Source organism: Maylandia zebra, linkage group LG5 (genome assembly GCF_041146795.1).
Source record: "Maylandia zebra isolate NMK-2024a linkage group LG5, Mzebra_GT3a, whole genome shotgun sequence".
In the NCBI taxonomy this organism is placed as follows: domain Eukaryota; kingdom Metazoa; phylum Chordata; class Actinopteri; order Cichliformes; family Cichlidae; genus Maylandia; species Maylandia zebra.
In genome coordinates, this window is record NC_135171.1 from 24,259,139 (window position 1) to 24,274,285 (window position 15,147).

At 37.8% G+C, this 15,147-nt stretch overlaps 1 long non-coding RNA gene across 1 annotated transcript; it reads left to right on the plus strand.

Annotated features, from left to right (window-relative positions):
• Positions 1-3,562: 3,562 nt before the first annotated feature.
• On the plus strand, positions 3,563-5,023 carry LOC143418634 (uncharacterized). The gene is made up of 2 exons (XR_013098652.1): positions 3,563-3,663; positions 3,768-5,023. It is a non-coding gene; the product is annotated as an uncharacterized LOC143418634 (long non-coding RNA).
• The last annotated feature ends 10,124 nt before the right edge of the window (positions 5,024-15,147 follow it).

Consider the following 15,147-nt stretch of genomic DNA (forward strand, 5'->3'; position numbering starts at 1 on the left):
GTGCTCTAAATCCAGAGCAGTTTTTCTTTTATATTAATGGTGGTGCTGGAACAGGAAAATCACATCTTATCAAATGCATCTACTCAGAAGCATCTAAGATACTGAGCAAAGTGCCCAGATATGCAGACGACGTTGACATATCAAAACCCACTGTCCTGTTAACTGCTTTCACTGGGACTGCAGCTTTTAACATTTCTGGAACAACACTGCATTCTCTTCTCAAGCTGCCTAGAAGCTTAAAACCTCCCATTCAGGGACTTGGCAATCAGCTGGATGAAGTCAGATCAGAACTTTTGAATGCTGAAATAATCGTCATTGACGAAGTGTCTATGGTGTCAAGACATCTCTTTGCATATGTAGATGCAAGACTCAAACAGATCAAAGGGACTCGGAGACCCTTTGGAGGCATGTCAGTCATTGCTGTCGGAGACTTCTATCAGCTACCCCCAGTGCGACAGTCTAAACCTCTCTGTGTGCACGACCCGTCTGAGATCGACCTGTGGCGGGAGCATTTTCAGATGATCACTCTGACTGAGATTATGCGTCAGAAAGATGATGTTGTCTTTGCAGAGATGCTGAACAGAATTCGTGTGAAAGGAAAGTTGGATGAGCTTTGCGAAGCAGATAGAAATTTGTTGTCACAGGCCATAACTGAACCAGCCCTTTGTCCAACTGATGCGTTGCACATTTTTGCAACTAATAAAGAAGTGGATGCACACAACTCTGCAACACTGGCTCTGCTCCACACTCATATCATTGACATCCATGCAGATGATTATAGAAAAGATCCTAGAACTGGCAGAATGGCACTTCAAGACAGACCATTGAAAGGAGGTAAAAACGAGTTACCAGACACACTGAAAGTTGCAGAAGGAGCTCGTGTCATGCTCACCAGAAACATTGACATACAAAATGGTTTGGTTAATGGAGCTTTTGGAATACTACTTAGAGTAGTTCACTCTGAAAACGACCAACACATCATCAAGCTTGGACTTAAAATGGATAATGAGACATCTGGAAAGAATAACCGCACACCAGCAGACGACATGGTGTACATTGAGAGAGCAGAGGAGAATCTGAAGCAGAAAGGAGTGGTACGAAGACAGTTCCCAGTGAAGCTGGCCTTTGCATGTACAATACATAAGGTACAGGGTATGACAACTACATCAGCTGTTGTCTCTCTTAAGAGCATTTTTGAGCCCGGCATGGCCTACGTAGCTGTCAGTAGAGTGACGTCTCTCAGTGGACTGTATCTTCTTGATATGGAGGAGAAAAAAATATTCACCAACCCAGAAATCACTGCAGCGCTTGAGAACATGAGACAAGCCAACCTTGATGACATGATGCCTCTTCTACACGTGAGGCAAACACTGAGCAGGTCAGAGGTTTTCACCATTGTTCATCATAATACAGAGGGACTGCCAGCTCACATTAATGACATCAAAAGTCACCATGAATTGTGTCTAGCAGATGTTTTGTGCCTAACAGAAACACACCTGCGGGGCTCTTTTGTCGCAGAGAGTCTCCACTTGGAAAATTACAATTTGTTCAAACGCAACAGACACCTGTCCTACACAAACTTTCCCCAGATGGCAAACAGAAGTGGTGGTGGAGTTGCTGTTTATGTGAAAAGTGACATTCAAGTGCATGAAAAACAGTACATCCATAATGTAACTGACCTTGAATTTCTGGCTTTAAAGGTTGAAGCACCAGTCAGTGCTCTGATTGCAGTTGTATACAGACCTCCAGACTACACTCTGAGGCCATTCCTGAAAAACCTGGTAAGCCTATTAGACTCATTGGAGATCATGGACTGTCATCCCATCATAGTTTGTGGTGATTTTAATGAGAATGTTTTATCCAGTGCAAACAAACCAATCCTGGAGCTGTTTGAGTCTAGGGGATACGCACAGGTCATCACTGCCCCTACCACAGAGAAGAACACACTGCTTGACCTAATTTTCATTTCTCAGTCAGATCGATGTCTCCATTCTGGAGTCATGAAGACCTACCATAGTTACCATGACCCAGTATACTGTGTATTGTCCTGTGATGATTCATGATCTAGATCTTTGAATACAGTAAGTAATATCTATATTTTTGAATGACTTAAGAAAGTAGAGCGATATTTAAAAGTTGACGCTCTGCATTGCAGTATAATGGTTGAATTGTTTACATAAAATACAATTACATGAATTAAGTAATGATATCAGTAAAAGATGACAATTTTATTTATCACAGAAAATCTAAAATTCACTAACAGTAACCTATAAATGTCAGAAAAATCAAATATAGCAGTTTAAAATGAATAGTGTAGGCATATCCTCTCTGCAGCCAGGCTTCAACATCCTGCCAGGCTGCCCCAGTCTCACTGTGGCTGGGAGGGAGGGAGGGTGGACCAGAGGATTGCCTACACAACACATAAATGTTCAACAGCTTCTTCATTGTTTCTGAGAGAACAACAATGACTAAAGGTTGCTTTTTAAACAAACAAACAAACAAACAAACAAACAAACAAACAAACAAACAAACAAACCTAATTACAGCAATAATGACAGTTAAGCCACTTTATGTGTGCCTCTATTTTGAAATACTATTTACAAAAATGTTATTATTTTGGTTTGTTATAAACTTTAAACTTTTTCAAAAGTATACGATTATATTTTTGGACAAATCTTTCGATGAAACATACATTTTTATGAGCTTTTATCATGTTTCGGCCAGTGCAATCATCAGGGTGGGTCTGGGTTGATAACTGCACATTTCTGGCCAGAAATGTTTCAGCAGTGTTACATATGTAGTGCATATGTTACACTTGCTTTCTGTTACCAGCTGATACCCTACATTTGTATAGACATTGGATGGTGTGAGGTTGGGGAGTTGAGTGGGGGGGGGGGGTTTACGGTGGGAGCTGAGGGGGGGGGGGGGGGTGTTAGGTTTCCTTTTTTCTTTTTTAAGAGAGACACAGTCCTCCTGTGTCTTCTCCAAGCTTCACATGTAAGATCCAACAGTGTGAAGCACATAGCAGCTAGAAACTGTAATGCCACAGATCAGAGAGGCTTCATCATCACCATCTTCATCGCCGTACGATCAGAGCGTGAGACTTCACATCTGGAGCACAGGAGACATTCTGTGATAAGTCCTCCTTCTAGCTTGTCCCACAAGCAGTCGGTGAGATTTACTCACAACAAAAAGGGTTAATGACATTATTTCCATGAAAACATGTATTCATTCTTTGTGAAGTGTTTAAATTGTGTTTTCACTTGACCTTAGGAGTGTTAGAGTGTATTGTAATGTCTGTACTCAGGTGTTTCCCTCTGTGATCCATCCCCATCAGAGCTGAGACACTCAGGACTGAACAGACTGCACAGTTTCTGTGACTGAGCCTTCTTTGAAACCACTCATGATAGAAGGGCTTCATATTTGCAGCAGCACTACTACAGGTATTCAGTTTATTACAGGATGTGTTTGTTTCTTAGGACCAGCTCTGAGTGCACACTACCTAACATATACACCTTTCTGTTCATTACAAACCAACTACTCTGGATCATACGGCCAGTTGGCAGGAATGTTGCTGCAGGAAAACATCCCTGGAGATCACCATCATTGTCAGACTGACTGTGCCTCCTCTGTGCAGTGTCAAGATCCTCTCTAAATGAGTGTGTAAGTTAACATTTTCATTAATTTATTCCCTTTGACAAGACAAGTATCACTGATATTTACATTTACAACTACATATGTTCCCGTTTTCTGCTCTTCTTTTAAAGTCCTCAGCTATCCTGCTTCTGTGCTGCTTGCCACACATCAAACACTGGCCGGATGACAGGGAGGATCCACTCTGAAGTCACTGGACGTGATGAGGATCATATGGGACTTCATAGTTTCACAGAAACATTGTGCTCTGTGATTACAGGTTTTAAATGGACATAATGACTGCCTCTCTCTGATCAACAGGCTAAAGGATTGTTTTCATTGTTAGTGCTCTGTACAATGTATGCTTATTTAATATTTCATCACAGAGCAAACCTTTATTTATTTAACATTTTTTTTATTTTGTTTTAATGTTGAATTAACTGTGGGGATTTTTTTAAGTGGGCACTTGGGATGTCATATGACCAGAAATGTGGTAACTGGAATTCAACAGTATGGAAGAAAAAATCTGCTGAGAACGAAACACATACAAAAACCCCCAAGAAAATTCAAATTCATTCCATGTAATCCAATCTAAAACATTTTAAACTGCTGAACAGCAACACAAACAGTGTTAAAAAACAGTGTTAACAGAATGATTATGATGATTTTGTACCAAAGTTTCAGGTCACATGGCACACCTAGTGTGTAGTGTGGGGTATCAGCTGGTAAGTATAGGTTTTTTCATATTTGTGTCCTTAGAGTTTAGATAGATAAAGCCTTGTGTATAATAATTAGTCATAACCACAACTCAAAGTCAGGGACTAACTAAATTTGGGACTTTGTGTCTGAGCCCAGGTTAAAACAATGTGTAAAAAAGCATTTAGTGGCATGGCTGAACAATGCTGTATTGATACTTATTTATCCATGTTCACAAAAAGGACTAATGTGTTTATTTGATTATTTGCATGTGTTAAACTGTGTCACCACCTTAGGCTTTCATTTGAGTTTACTCACAAATCTCTATACAGTTCTCTTTTACCACTGTGTGGACTCTGTTTACATTAAAACATAAAAAAGAATGAGTAATAAAAAGATGTGTAGACAGATCAGAAGATTAAGTAGACCGATAGAAAAAGCTGTTCAGCCATGTTCTAAGAAACCAACACAATTTAAAGGTTCAGGATTGTGGTTTTAAAAGTTGAATTTTCATGTATTTCATATGTTGCTCATTATTTTTTATTTAGTTATTTAATTTAGTTATTTTTCTTTATTCTACCAGTCCTTTTCAGAAAGAAGCTGTAAAATATGACTTAAGATTTTTATGTTATTTTCTATGACATACAAAACAAATTGATGTATGTAATACTATTAAACATGATATACACATGTGTATATGTCTGAAAAACATCATGCTGTATATTAAAGTTTGTATTTTCTGCAGAATGTTTGTTCATCTTTTAAGTTCATTTCAATTAGAAGAATATGAACTTTTAATATTCATTCAGAGGTTTTCTGACTCTAAATTTTCTTTTGTCATTACTCATCTTTTTATTATTTACATTTTAAACATGCTTAGCTTTTTCCAACTTCTTCTGTGTGAACATCAGCTTTCAAAAGTTCTGCACTTTTATTTTCAGGTTAAAAATTCTGTATTTTCCAGCTCATTCAGATTTTTAACTTAACATTCAGCAATTAATTCATTTCAGTGCATACATTCAGATTCAAGCATTCACACTGCAGTTTCTTCAGAAAATGCACTTTCTAGTTTTGTTTTGATTTAATCTGTCAGTTTGGACTACAAACAGACGCTACATATTCCTAAACTAAAATGAAGCAAAAATCAGTGATAATCTAAAATGGGATGTGGTCATTTATTTTTGTACTGATGACAGATCACAAATATCGGTTCCAAGACTTGCACTTCCTTAGGTGGGTCGTTGGTTTATTTTTACAATATAACTATGGTTCTAAAGACAGCAAACAGAGGAAGGATCTCCACCTCTGTTTATGCTCAACTAGCAGGGCTAGAGGCAGAAGTTATAAGCAGAGAAAGATGGTGGGTGACATTACTATCCGGTTGTTCAGTGATGACACGACGAATCCTACTTCCAGGTCTAAAGTAGTCTGCGTTTAATATGGCTTTTGTGTTGTTAACATGTTTAATGTTATGTATTTTCTTCTATTTGATCTCAAAAAGCTCCTAAAACAGTCAGTAATCCCTGTTGACCTCCCTCGGCTTTTATTACCACTAATCATTTATTTAAGCTCAGTTTTTAAAACCTTAGGATGTAACTACAGCCCAGCCCATGCAGCAGTATATGAATGACTAACCTCGTATTGTGGATGGATTATCTCAGTTGTTCTCCTGACTGAAGTTTGGTCCTTTTACAGCATCCTGCCATGCGATTACATTTGTTTCTGACCACCGAGAACACTCACGTTAACTTTTATCGAGTGGAAAAAAAGTTAGCTTGTTTATATTATGCTAACATAGCTGTGTCGCTAGCGGTCACGTAGCACATCATTATACCAGCTAGCCCAACTTCAGTAACCCTACAAGCGTCACTGCTGTTTAGTTTTCTGTCTTCATTTATGCTGGAAGTGATAACAGAGCTGTACGTTTTAATTTGTTTCCAAAACCCCGCAGTCAGGACATGCTATATTGTATTTAGATAGAAGCTAGCGAGCTAACTCCCTGCTAACTTCTAACTCCGTTAAATGTCATAAATTCCGTTTTCATGGATGCCTGGATGTTAAACTCAATTGTTACACCTGGTAGAGCAGAACGCTGATCATTTTATTAAAGATGAAAGACTTTAGACAGTTTTTCAACTCTCAGTAATGCCACAGTGATCGTTTGATATATGGACCTGCAGCGGAGTTTAGACCCAGACACGGCCAGTGACGTCAGACTGAACAACCGGATAGTGATCCCAGTCTAGCTCCATTACATTCAATAGTGACTTGTGTTTGTGCTTCTGAGTCACTTTGTCTTTCATTCAGGTTTAAGTTAGTTTAAGGATCAATGTGTGGTTTTCACATTCAGGTATGTTTACTGCGATTTTTTTTTAACATATTTAATATAGTTTTTTATGCTTTGCATTAAAATTTCATTCCTCATACACTTGCTGTATACTGAATGAAGGAAAAAGTCTGCCTTTACCCTCTAACCTTAATTACTGCATAACCATGACAAAGACACTCTAACCTGAAGTGCTTTTTTAAACCAGGTGTTGTCAATGTTTTGATGACTGAGTGACAATTTAGGAAGCTAGTATCCAGGTGAGAGTGGGGAAAGAAAAAGCAAACATTTACTTTTTGAACGTTAAGCTTCCAGAGAAGCACAATTGAACCTTTAGAGTGGCGGTCACATTCCTAACCTGGCAGCGAGGTGTCACATTGTGCTTTTTAACACCATAGTAATAAGCTGGCTGTAGTGGCCCATCTTTCCCATCATGCCTGAAATGGACTGAGTGGACTGTACTCCACTGTAATCTGTTTCAGGTTTCTGTTAAGTTAAAGTTACTTTTAATTAAAGGACGTTGAGCCAGTTTTTTTCCACCCATCTTAGCATTGCACATATCCTTAAGATACTTGAATTACTGCCTGTGTAACAGCGTTGCAACGATTCAAAAATCTTAGAAACTAATATAATAATTTTCAAATTTTATAGATTCAGTGAACGAACAATTAGGTGAAGTTATTACAATTAACATCTGTAGCAGCAGCGCTTTACTGTGTGTGTATTTTTAAAATGGTATACATACAAATGCAGTTATTTTCATTCTCACAGTATTTTCCTGTATACTTACAGTTATGTGATAGTAGAGAGCCGAGCCAAAGTGAGTCACGGGACTAACCAAGGACAGATATTCGTAATTCATGTAGAGTACATTGGTATGTTTACATATACAGATAAATGACAAATATTCGAAGGTTAAGCTTCTCAAATGTGATGAATTGCAATTTGTATCATAAAAGATAAGTAAATTCAGTAAAATACTGTCACCTGTGTAAATCTATGAATGCCACTGCTTTTATTTTCACTGATAAAATAATTAAGCTAAAAACAAACTGGTTAATAATAATGTAATAGCACAGATATAAGCTCAATGAAGTCTTATCTCTGTGGCTGTCCAAATAGAGCCAGAAGTAGCCGAATTTACCTGAAATAGGAAGATAAAGCACTCCTTGTAGGGAGAGCTCAGATAACCTTTAAGCTGGCAAAAATTAATTGGTGTTGAGTCTCAACTGAGTTTCCAATAATGAGATACCCCGTTTGATACCCTGACATTGCCAAGAAGCTACGATATAAGGCTCAATGAGCATGTATCCAGTGCTGAAAGTTGATATATTGTGCAGCGATGCAGTGCGTGCTTTGGTAGTTAGAGAATAGAGCCAGTGACCAGAAACAGAAATACTGCCTTCAGTTTACTAATATTGATTTTCTGGCTGCTGTGCTTTGAATTAGTTTGAGATCAAAAGCACTTAAGACAGCTATATTGGCAGGGATAGTAACATGTCTTTTCTAGGTCACATAAATGTGGTGGTTCAAAAAGAAGACGACTCAAAGTCCACGACTTTATTAACAGTATTGAAGTAAACAGAGGGTGAAGGTTTCAGAAACCAGAGAGCAATTAAACTACCAAAGGCAAAGATCCAGAAAAAATGAAAAACCAAACAAGAAAACATAATAGGAAAAATTAGATAAGGAATGGTCAGGAGTTTATATATTCAAGGGAACAACTGGATGACTGAATTCAAGTGATGCATAAAAGAGAGCAAATAAACATAGAAGAGAAATTTCAAAATACAACAGGAAATGACTTAAAGAACCCACTAAATATCCAGAACTGATCACAGGTATATTTCTAAGAATATAGTTTAAAAAACTGATATTTGGATAGTGATCATGTGTTCCCTTAATGTTCAAAAACATGAACATTAAGGGAAATAATAAATATAATGTGATTTATTATCAGATTACATAAGGATAATGCAGAATGAGAGCTTTCTTTTCCACATCTCCTCACTGTTTATCTTGACTTTGTGCTGTTTGATTTCCATGAAGGTTTTCATTGTTGCAGGATTTTATGGCATAGATAGTACACTTACTGGCATTTGCATCTCTCTGATGCCCTGGCCGACTGATTAATGCAGACTGATGTCTGTTGATTCCATTTGCCAGAAGCAAATGGATGCACAAAGTCAAAAATTTATGTCCAAAGTCAAAGAAACAATATGAGTGATGGGCAAAGAACATAAATTTAAACAAAATTAAAGGGTAATATATGCTACTCTACATTTAAAAATATGTGTTTTTCATTACATTATTGGCAAAAATATAGAATGCAAGGCTCCTAGGAAGCAATCACAAGCTACATGCTAACTTTCTAATATAGACAGACAGACAGACAGACACAGACAGACAGACAGACAGACAGACAGACAGACAGACAGACAGACAGACAGACAGACAGATAGATAGATAGATAGATAGATAGATAGATAGATAGATAGATAGATAGATAGATAATGACCTCCCTCTATCTCACTTCCCTTCTCCTGTCATCCCAGTGCTATTTCATGCTCTAATTCCTTGTGACATGTGGTCTTCATTCAAATCTGTGCAGTTTCATTCATCACTCCCCGTTAACCAATAGGAAAGCTCTGCCCACCTCTCTCCTCTGTCTCTCCCAGAGCAAATGCATACACTCTGCTGCCGTCGACTCCTTTCTCATTCGTGTATTTTGCCTTTCATTTTCATACACTGGTCTGTGCCCTTCAACCACAGTGAATGAAGACAGCGCTGCAGAGTGAACATGGTGTCAGGAGCCGTATGAGGAGAAAGATGAATAGACGGAGAGAGCAACAAGGACAGTATGTACAGAGAATAATTGGCCGTGCTGCAGGGCAGGCGAAAAGGAAGCTCAAAAACTATATCTGCATTAAAACAGGGTTTGACGGACATTTAGGACACACACACTGATGCACATAGCAAAGCTGAAAGAACCACTTAGTGAGTCGTTGTCAATGGCAGTTTGAAAGGGACAGACTTTAGTGTAATGTACCGGCGATGTTCTCTGGTGGAGGACGGAGTTTTGTGGCAAACTAACACATATCTTTTTTAATGTGAAAGAGGACTTTCATAACAGTGTGCAGTGTTTTGGAAACTGAGGCTTCACATAAATGCACACCACAACTTCATCACATTTCTCTTACTGAGCGGCTCCACTTGAGCAATCAGTTGTCTCATTGTGCTGCTTAAGATATCCTTTCTATAGAAACTGAAAATACTGAGAAATACAGGATATTAGTATTTTTTTTGCTAAAGTTTTGAGCCACGCTTCATGTCTTTGTATTTCACTTTCACAAAACCAGACTGTCTTGTAATAATTTAAAGTGGTTATGGGTAATATTTCTCCGGCCTTTGTGAAGTTCTTTCAACTGGCTGCTTTTTCAACTTTTTTCAGTCCAGCATGCCACGTCTGCCATATTCAACCTAATCACAGGAGTGTCATGTCATTAAAATGCTGCAGTACAGAAAAAGTGACAGATTTACTATCACACGCTCAACTGTACAAGCTCTTTTCCAAACAGTCAGGGCAAAAACTGAGATCATAGAAAAGCCAGTTTTTGAGTGAGGAAAAATGTAATAATTATTAGAAAAACATTATATAAATATATATATTTGCTATGAACAACATCAAATATAGTTATAGTCAATTATAGTTAGGCATGCTCAAAATTCTTATGTAATACATCTAATTTTGAATTTCAGAGTACATTTTCTGAGATACTTACAGGATATTACGCCACATTGTACAATATTGTGCAAAAGTCATGAACCACCCCTCATTTCTTTGTAGTTTGCTTCAAGGATTCTGAGTTTCTTGTCATTTTTAAAAGTGATTTTTTTGAAAATCTTTCAGAGTTTTTATTTGCACACCGGCTGCTTTTTCACTCGTTTTTATTTAACTTCTCGCACCTGATCATTTTCAGAAGAAGGGACTCATATTTATGTGCTGCAAATTCTCATTTCAAACCAAAATAAAGCACACATTACATTTTCACAACCAGCAGGTTTTTGTCTGTTTATTATATTCATTTGCACAGATGTATGTGAAAACTAATGGATCATGCACTCTATTATCCTACATATAATACCTCCAAAATCCAGAGATATAATGAGCCGCCTCTTTCATGTGTTGAGCTGAAGTGAGCCCTTGGAGGATTAACTTTGTGCTGCTTGGATAAATGATTTCCTCTTACAGATGAAAAGGAAATGAAAGTGGGTGGGGAGGGAAAAAAAAAGACAGAACGGAAGAGTAAGAGCAGTTCAGAGGCAAAACGGAGAAAGAGTAAAGGGGTGAAAGCAAGATTAAATAAAAAGAACAGGACAGTGGACGAGAAGGAGGGGAAGGACATTCAGCAAAAATGAATGCAAGTAAAGAAGGAAGGATGTTATATTTAAAAAGCAAAATACAGTCAATCAGCGATCAGATTTTATTCATGCAGCAACATCACTGTGTGGAAATATCACAGTGTTGTGGGAAGTTTGCCGAATCTCTTGACAGATTTTCAAGTACCTGCTTTTCTTCTCTACCCCTCCAGGTTTAACATTTGTAGTTTCTAGTGAAGTTACTGAGAAAAATCGATTATACATTCATCGAATGCTATAACACAAATATCTGAAAATATGACTTTTCCAAATATTTAAATGAAGACAGGATTTGCTTGTATTGCAGGCTTTTTTTAATGATTTGCACATTGATATTAGCACATAGCTTAAATTTGCCCTATTCCCATAAAACCTCAGTCATGCAGGCCTAGAGACCAGTTATTGACCCTTTATGAGAAATTAGAAATATATTACATATAATCATTGTACTACAAGTACTCTACCCAGATCATGCTAAATGCTAAACTTTCTGTTATGACAACATATTTCTCATAACAGCATTTTAAATCAACATATCCCATATAAATGGATCATGACTTGATTGGAAGAAGCAAAAGTAATAGATTTTCATCTGATTTTTTCAATATCAGGAAACCAATATAGCACCATGTGTAATAAACATAAACAATTATAGTAGTGCATATGTGGAGATTTTTTGCTCATAAGGGGAAAACACTTCCAATTAGACCCTCAGATAAGATCTAATGTCTCTGATTGGGTTAGACGGCAAGCAAGAGCTTCATATCCTGTAACTGTAACCAAATTGGTGTGACTGTTTTGTGGTTGTTGCTGTTGTCTGCGTATTTGTAGGTGTCTTTATAAAGAAGACACATATTTTTCAGCAGTTAAACAAATATATACATAGAAAAATTCCAGTATGAACTGCACAGTTCTCATTCCAAGCTGATAAAATAATGCTGACTGTCAAAGCTGCTTTATGTCTCAGTTTCATACAAGGTGTCCTTTATGGCTTTACTGAGATGAAGCCGTCTCTCTGAACACCTCGTTTTTTAACTAAGATTATTGTGGTATAATTTACCCAAGCGTTAATAAATGAGTGGTTATTAGTGCCTAGTGCCAGGTGAAAGAAAAAGCAAAATGCCAGTGAAAAAGCAGCTGAACAGTAGGCTGAAAAAAAGCTAAACCAAGTGCAAAACAAATGGCTAAAAGGGAGACAAATCATGGCTGCTGCCATCCCTACAGCCTCTTTAAGCAAACTTTTTAGCTCCCTATAATCAGGCTAAAATCTCTCAGCTGCCAAAATTACTGTAACCAGTGTGTCAAGACACCTTGCTGTACATAACAGTGAGACACAGGAAGCATCTGTGCTTTTCAGTTCTAAGTAAGAGTAGAAACATGCTAGTACCAGTCCATTTAATTTGTGCCATGTAAGTAGCCCTGGTTTTACTTACATGGCACAAAGCTGGGCAGCCAACTGCTCACAGACATGGAGCTGCACATACAGACAAAAAATACTTTAGGGAAGGTTTTTCCTGCAGGGGACACACGAATCACTTTCAAGAGATTTTCTTTTCTTCCAGACGTTACCGTTTGTCGGGGGAATCTTCTCATTTATTCCCTTATTATGATCATTTTGAGTTTCACTGTAGCAACTGCGAGAATATAATCTCATTATTACAGAGAAAAACATTCACAGAAATGTGTTCATTTCACAGTATGAACTCACCACGGCACATAACGTGTTCAAGATAACAGAGGAAATGGAAACCAGTACGCACGCCACCACGATCAGATCAAGAAGAATGTATGAAAGAACACATGTAACCAAATCTGTAATTGACTGAACAGATCTGAGTGCTGCAGAGTGGAGTGTGGGGATTTGTATGATCAAATGGGGGGGGGGGGGGGGGGGGGGGGGGGGGTGTCTAAATATAGGATACTGCTGCATGATTTCCTCCGCTAGGCCTGGGATTCACCCAGCTGAGAAAGAAAGAGGACAGGAAAGGAAAGGAAAGCTAGGGCCACACATTACAAGACAGATACAAGGAGAGATGTAAGCTTAGTCACATGGCTCTGCATCCATCCCCATCCATTACAACACAGTGGAGTGCCAGCAGCACAGTAATCTCTGAGGATCTGTCTATTAATGCTGGCCAGTGAACAATCTGTCTATGGTCTCACCATGCTATGAGTTGTAGTAATCAGCATCTTCGGCAGGTCTGTCAGAATGAAATCTCATATAATCCTGGCCAGGCTTAATTCCGACTTTTGGCAACTGAGGATGATTTTCTGCCAAACAAACATGTCTTTAAGTGTTTTTTCACAATACTGTTGTCCACTGTTTTCTGATATATGTCTCGTTTTTGGGGCTTTTCCCCCCCATTTTTTGTTTTTCCCTATTAATAGTTAGTAAGTAACTCATGTGTGTTTCATCTTTAATGATAGAAACCCTATTTTTGTAGTGGGGTTTGCAATGCAGTTTCATAAGAAATTCAAGCTCTGGTGCAACCAGGTGCCACTCAACTGTGATCAAAATGCAAATTTTCACAGATCAATACATGTTGTGTAATTCATGATCCAGTTGAAAGCAGCAGAAATTTTGAAGATTCAACAGCACAGAGTTACACATATTAACACAATTCGTTTATGTAATACACCAAATTTAAAAAAAAAAAAAAAAAAAGTCTTATTCAGCAGCTGGTGATAATAGACTCATCAACCAGGTCAAGGTTTTGTATGGGCTTTTTATGTGGGAGACAGAAAGCGGCAGAATAAAAGAGTTTATTCATTTTTTCTTCATATTATGTGCCTGTGGAACTTTTTTTGAAATTGATGCTGATAATGTATTTTAGAGTTGTTTTAATCTAGCGTAACAGAAACCCAGCCTTTTTAAGTTTGTGAAGCTTTAGAATTGAACAATTAAGGCCTTTAACTTACTGGTTGTCTTTTTTTCATTGTAACCTTCATTTTAAGATTTTATATATAATACAACATGACAAAAAAAAAAGCTTTAGCTTTAAATAACTTTAAGATGGTCTCACATTTGATCCTACAATACTTTGGTATACAATAGAGTTCTGATATTTAAAAGTAAGTAATATTGTGTATTTACTTTTTACCATGTTGGACATTAATTTCTCATTTTTCCTTTTATGGAGAAGATGGAGTTTTTTATGATGTGCAGAAGTACTAAAGGCAATATAGTAAGTTCACTTAGTCTACTATAAAAATAAGATCAGGTACAACCCGTGACTGTAGAAAACAATCTTTTATACAGTCATTGGGTACAACCAAAAAGTATACTTACTGAAGAAAAGTGGATTAGAATTAAATAACCTTAAATGTTCTTTCATTTTAAAGCGCCATCTCTGCACTTGCCCAAATGCAATATATCGTATTATTTTATTTGTTATCTTTTTTTTCCTACATCTATCTCTATGGTTTAGCGCCACAATAGACTGGCCACCTCTCCACGGTGTCCAACCTGTCTGCGTCCCTGAAGTGAAAATTTAAGAAAATGGATCGATGAATTTTATTTTGTTTGATAGTCAGTTTCTTAGAAATCATAGATATCTAAAGAACAAAAAGGCCCACATGCAGTATACATCTTTCTGTAAGGCAGGTATGAGAAACCCGTTTTTATACTGTGGGCCACAACAGCCCGCTTTGATTTAATTTATATAGCACCAAATCACAACCGTCACTCCCATTCTGTCGGTATAAGGAGGTTTAACTGCACATTTAATTATTTGAAGATATCATGGTATAAGTATATATCTGTCAGCATGACTTGGGTTTAAGTTGTGGGAAATAAATGTGTAAGCTCACACTCAAAACCATGCAGTGGACAAGACTGGAGTCTTTCCGTGGCTAATTCTGGCCCCTGGGCCTTATGTTTGACACACCTACTGTAAAGGTGTTTGAGATGGTTAACTTAATCTACAGCAGTGTACGGGAGTGGCTGTACCTCAGGTGGTAGAGCAGGTCAGCTGCTAACCGGTTGGTGGTTCGATCCCAGGCTCCACCAGTCTGCATGCCAAATATCCTCGGGCAAGATACTAACCCCATGTTGCTCTCTGATGCATCCATCG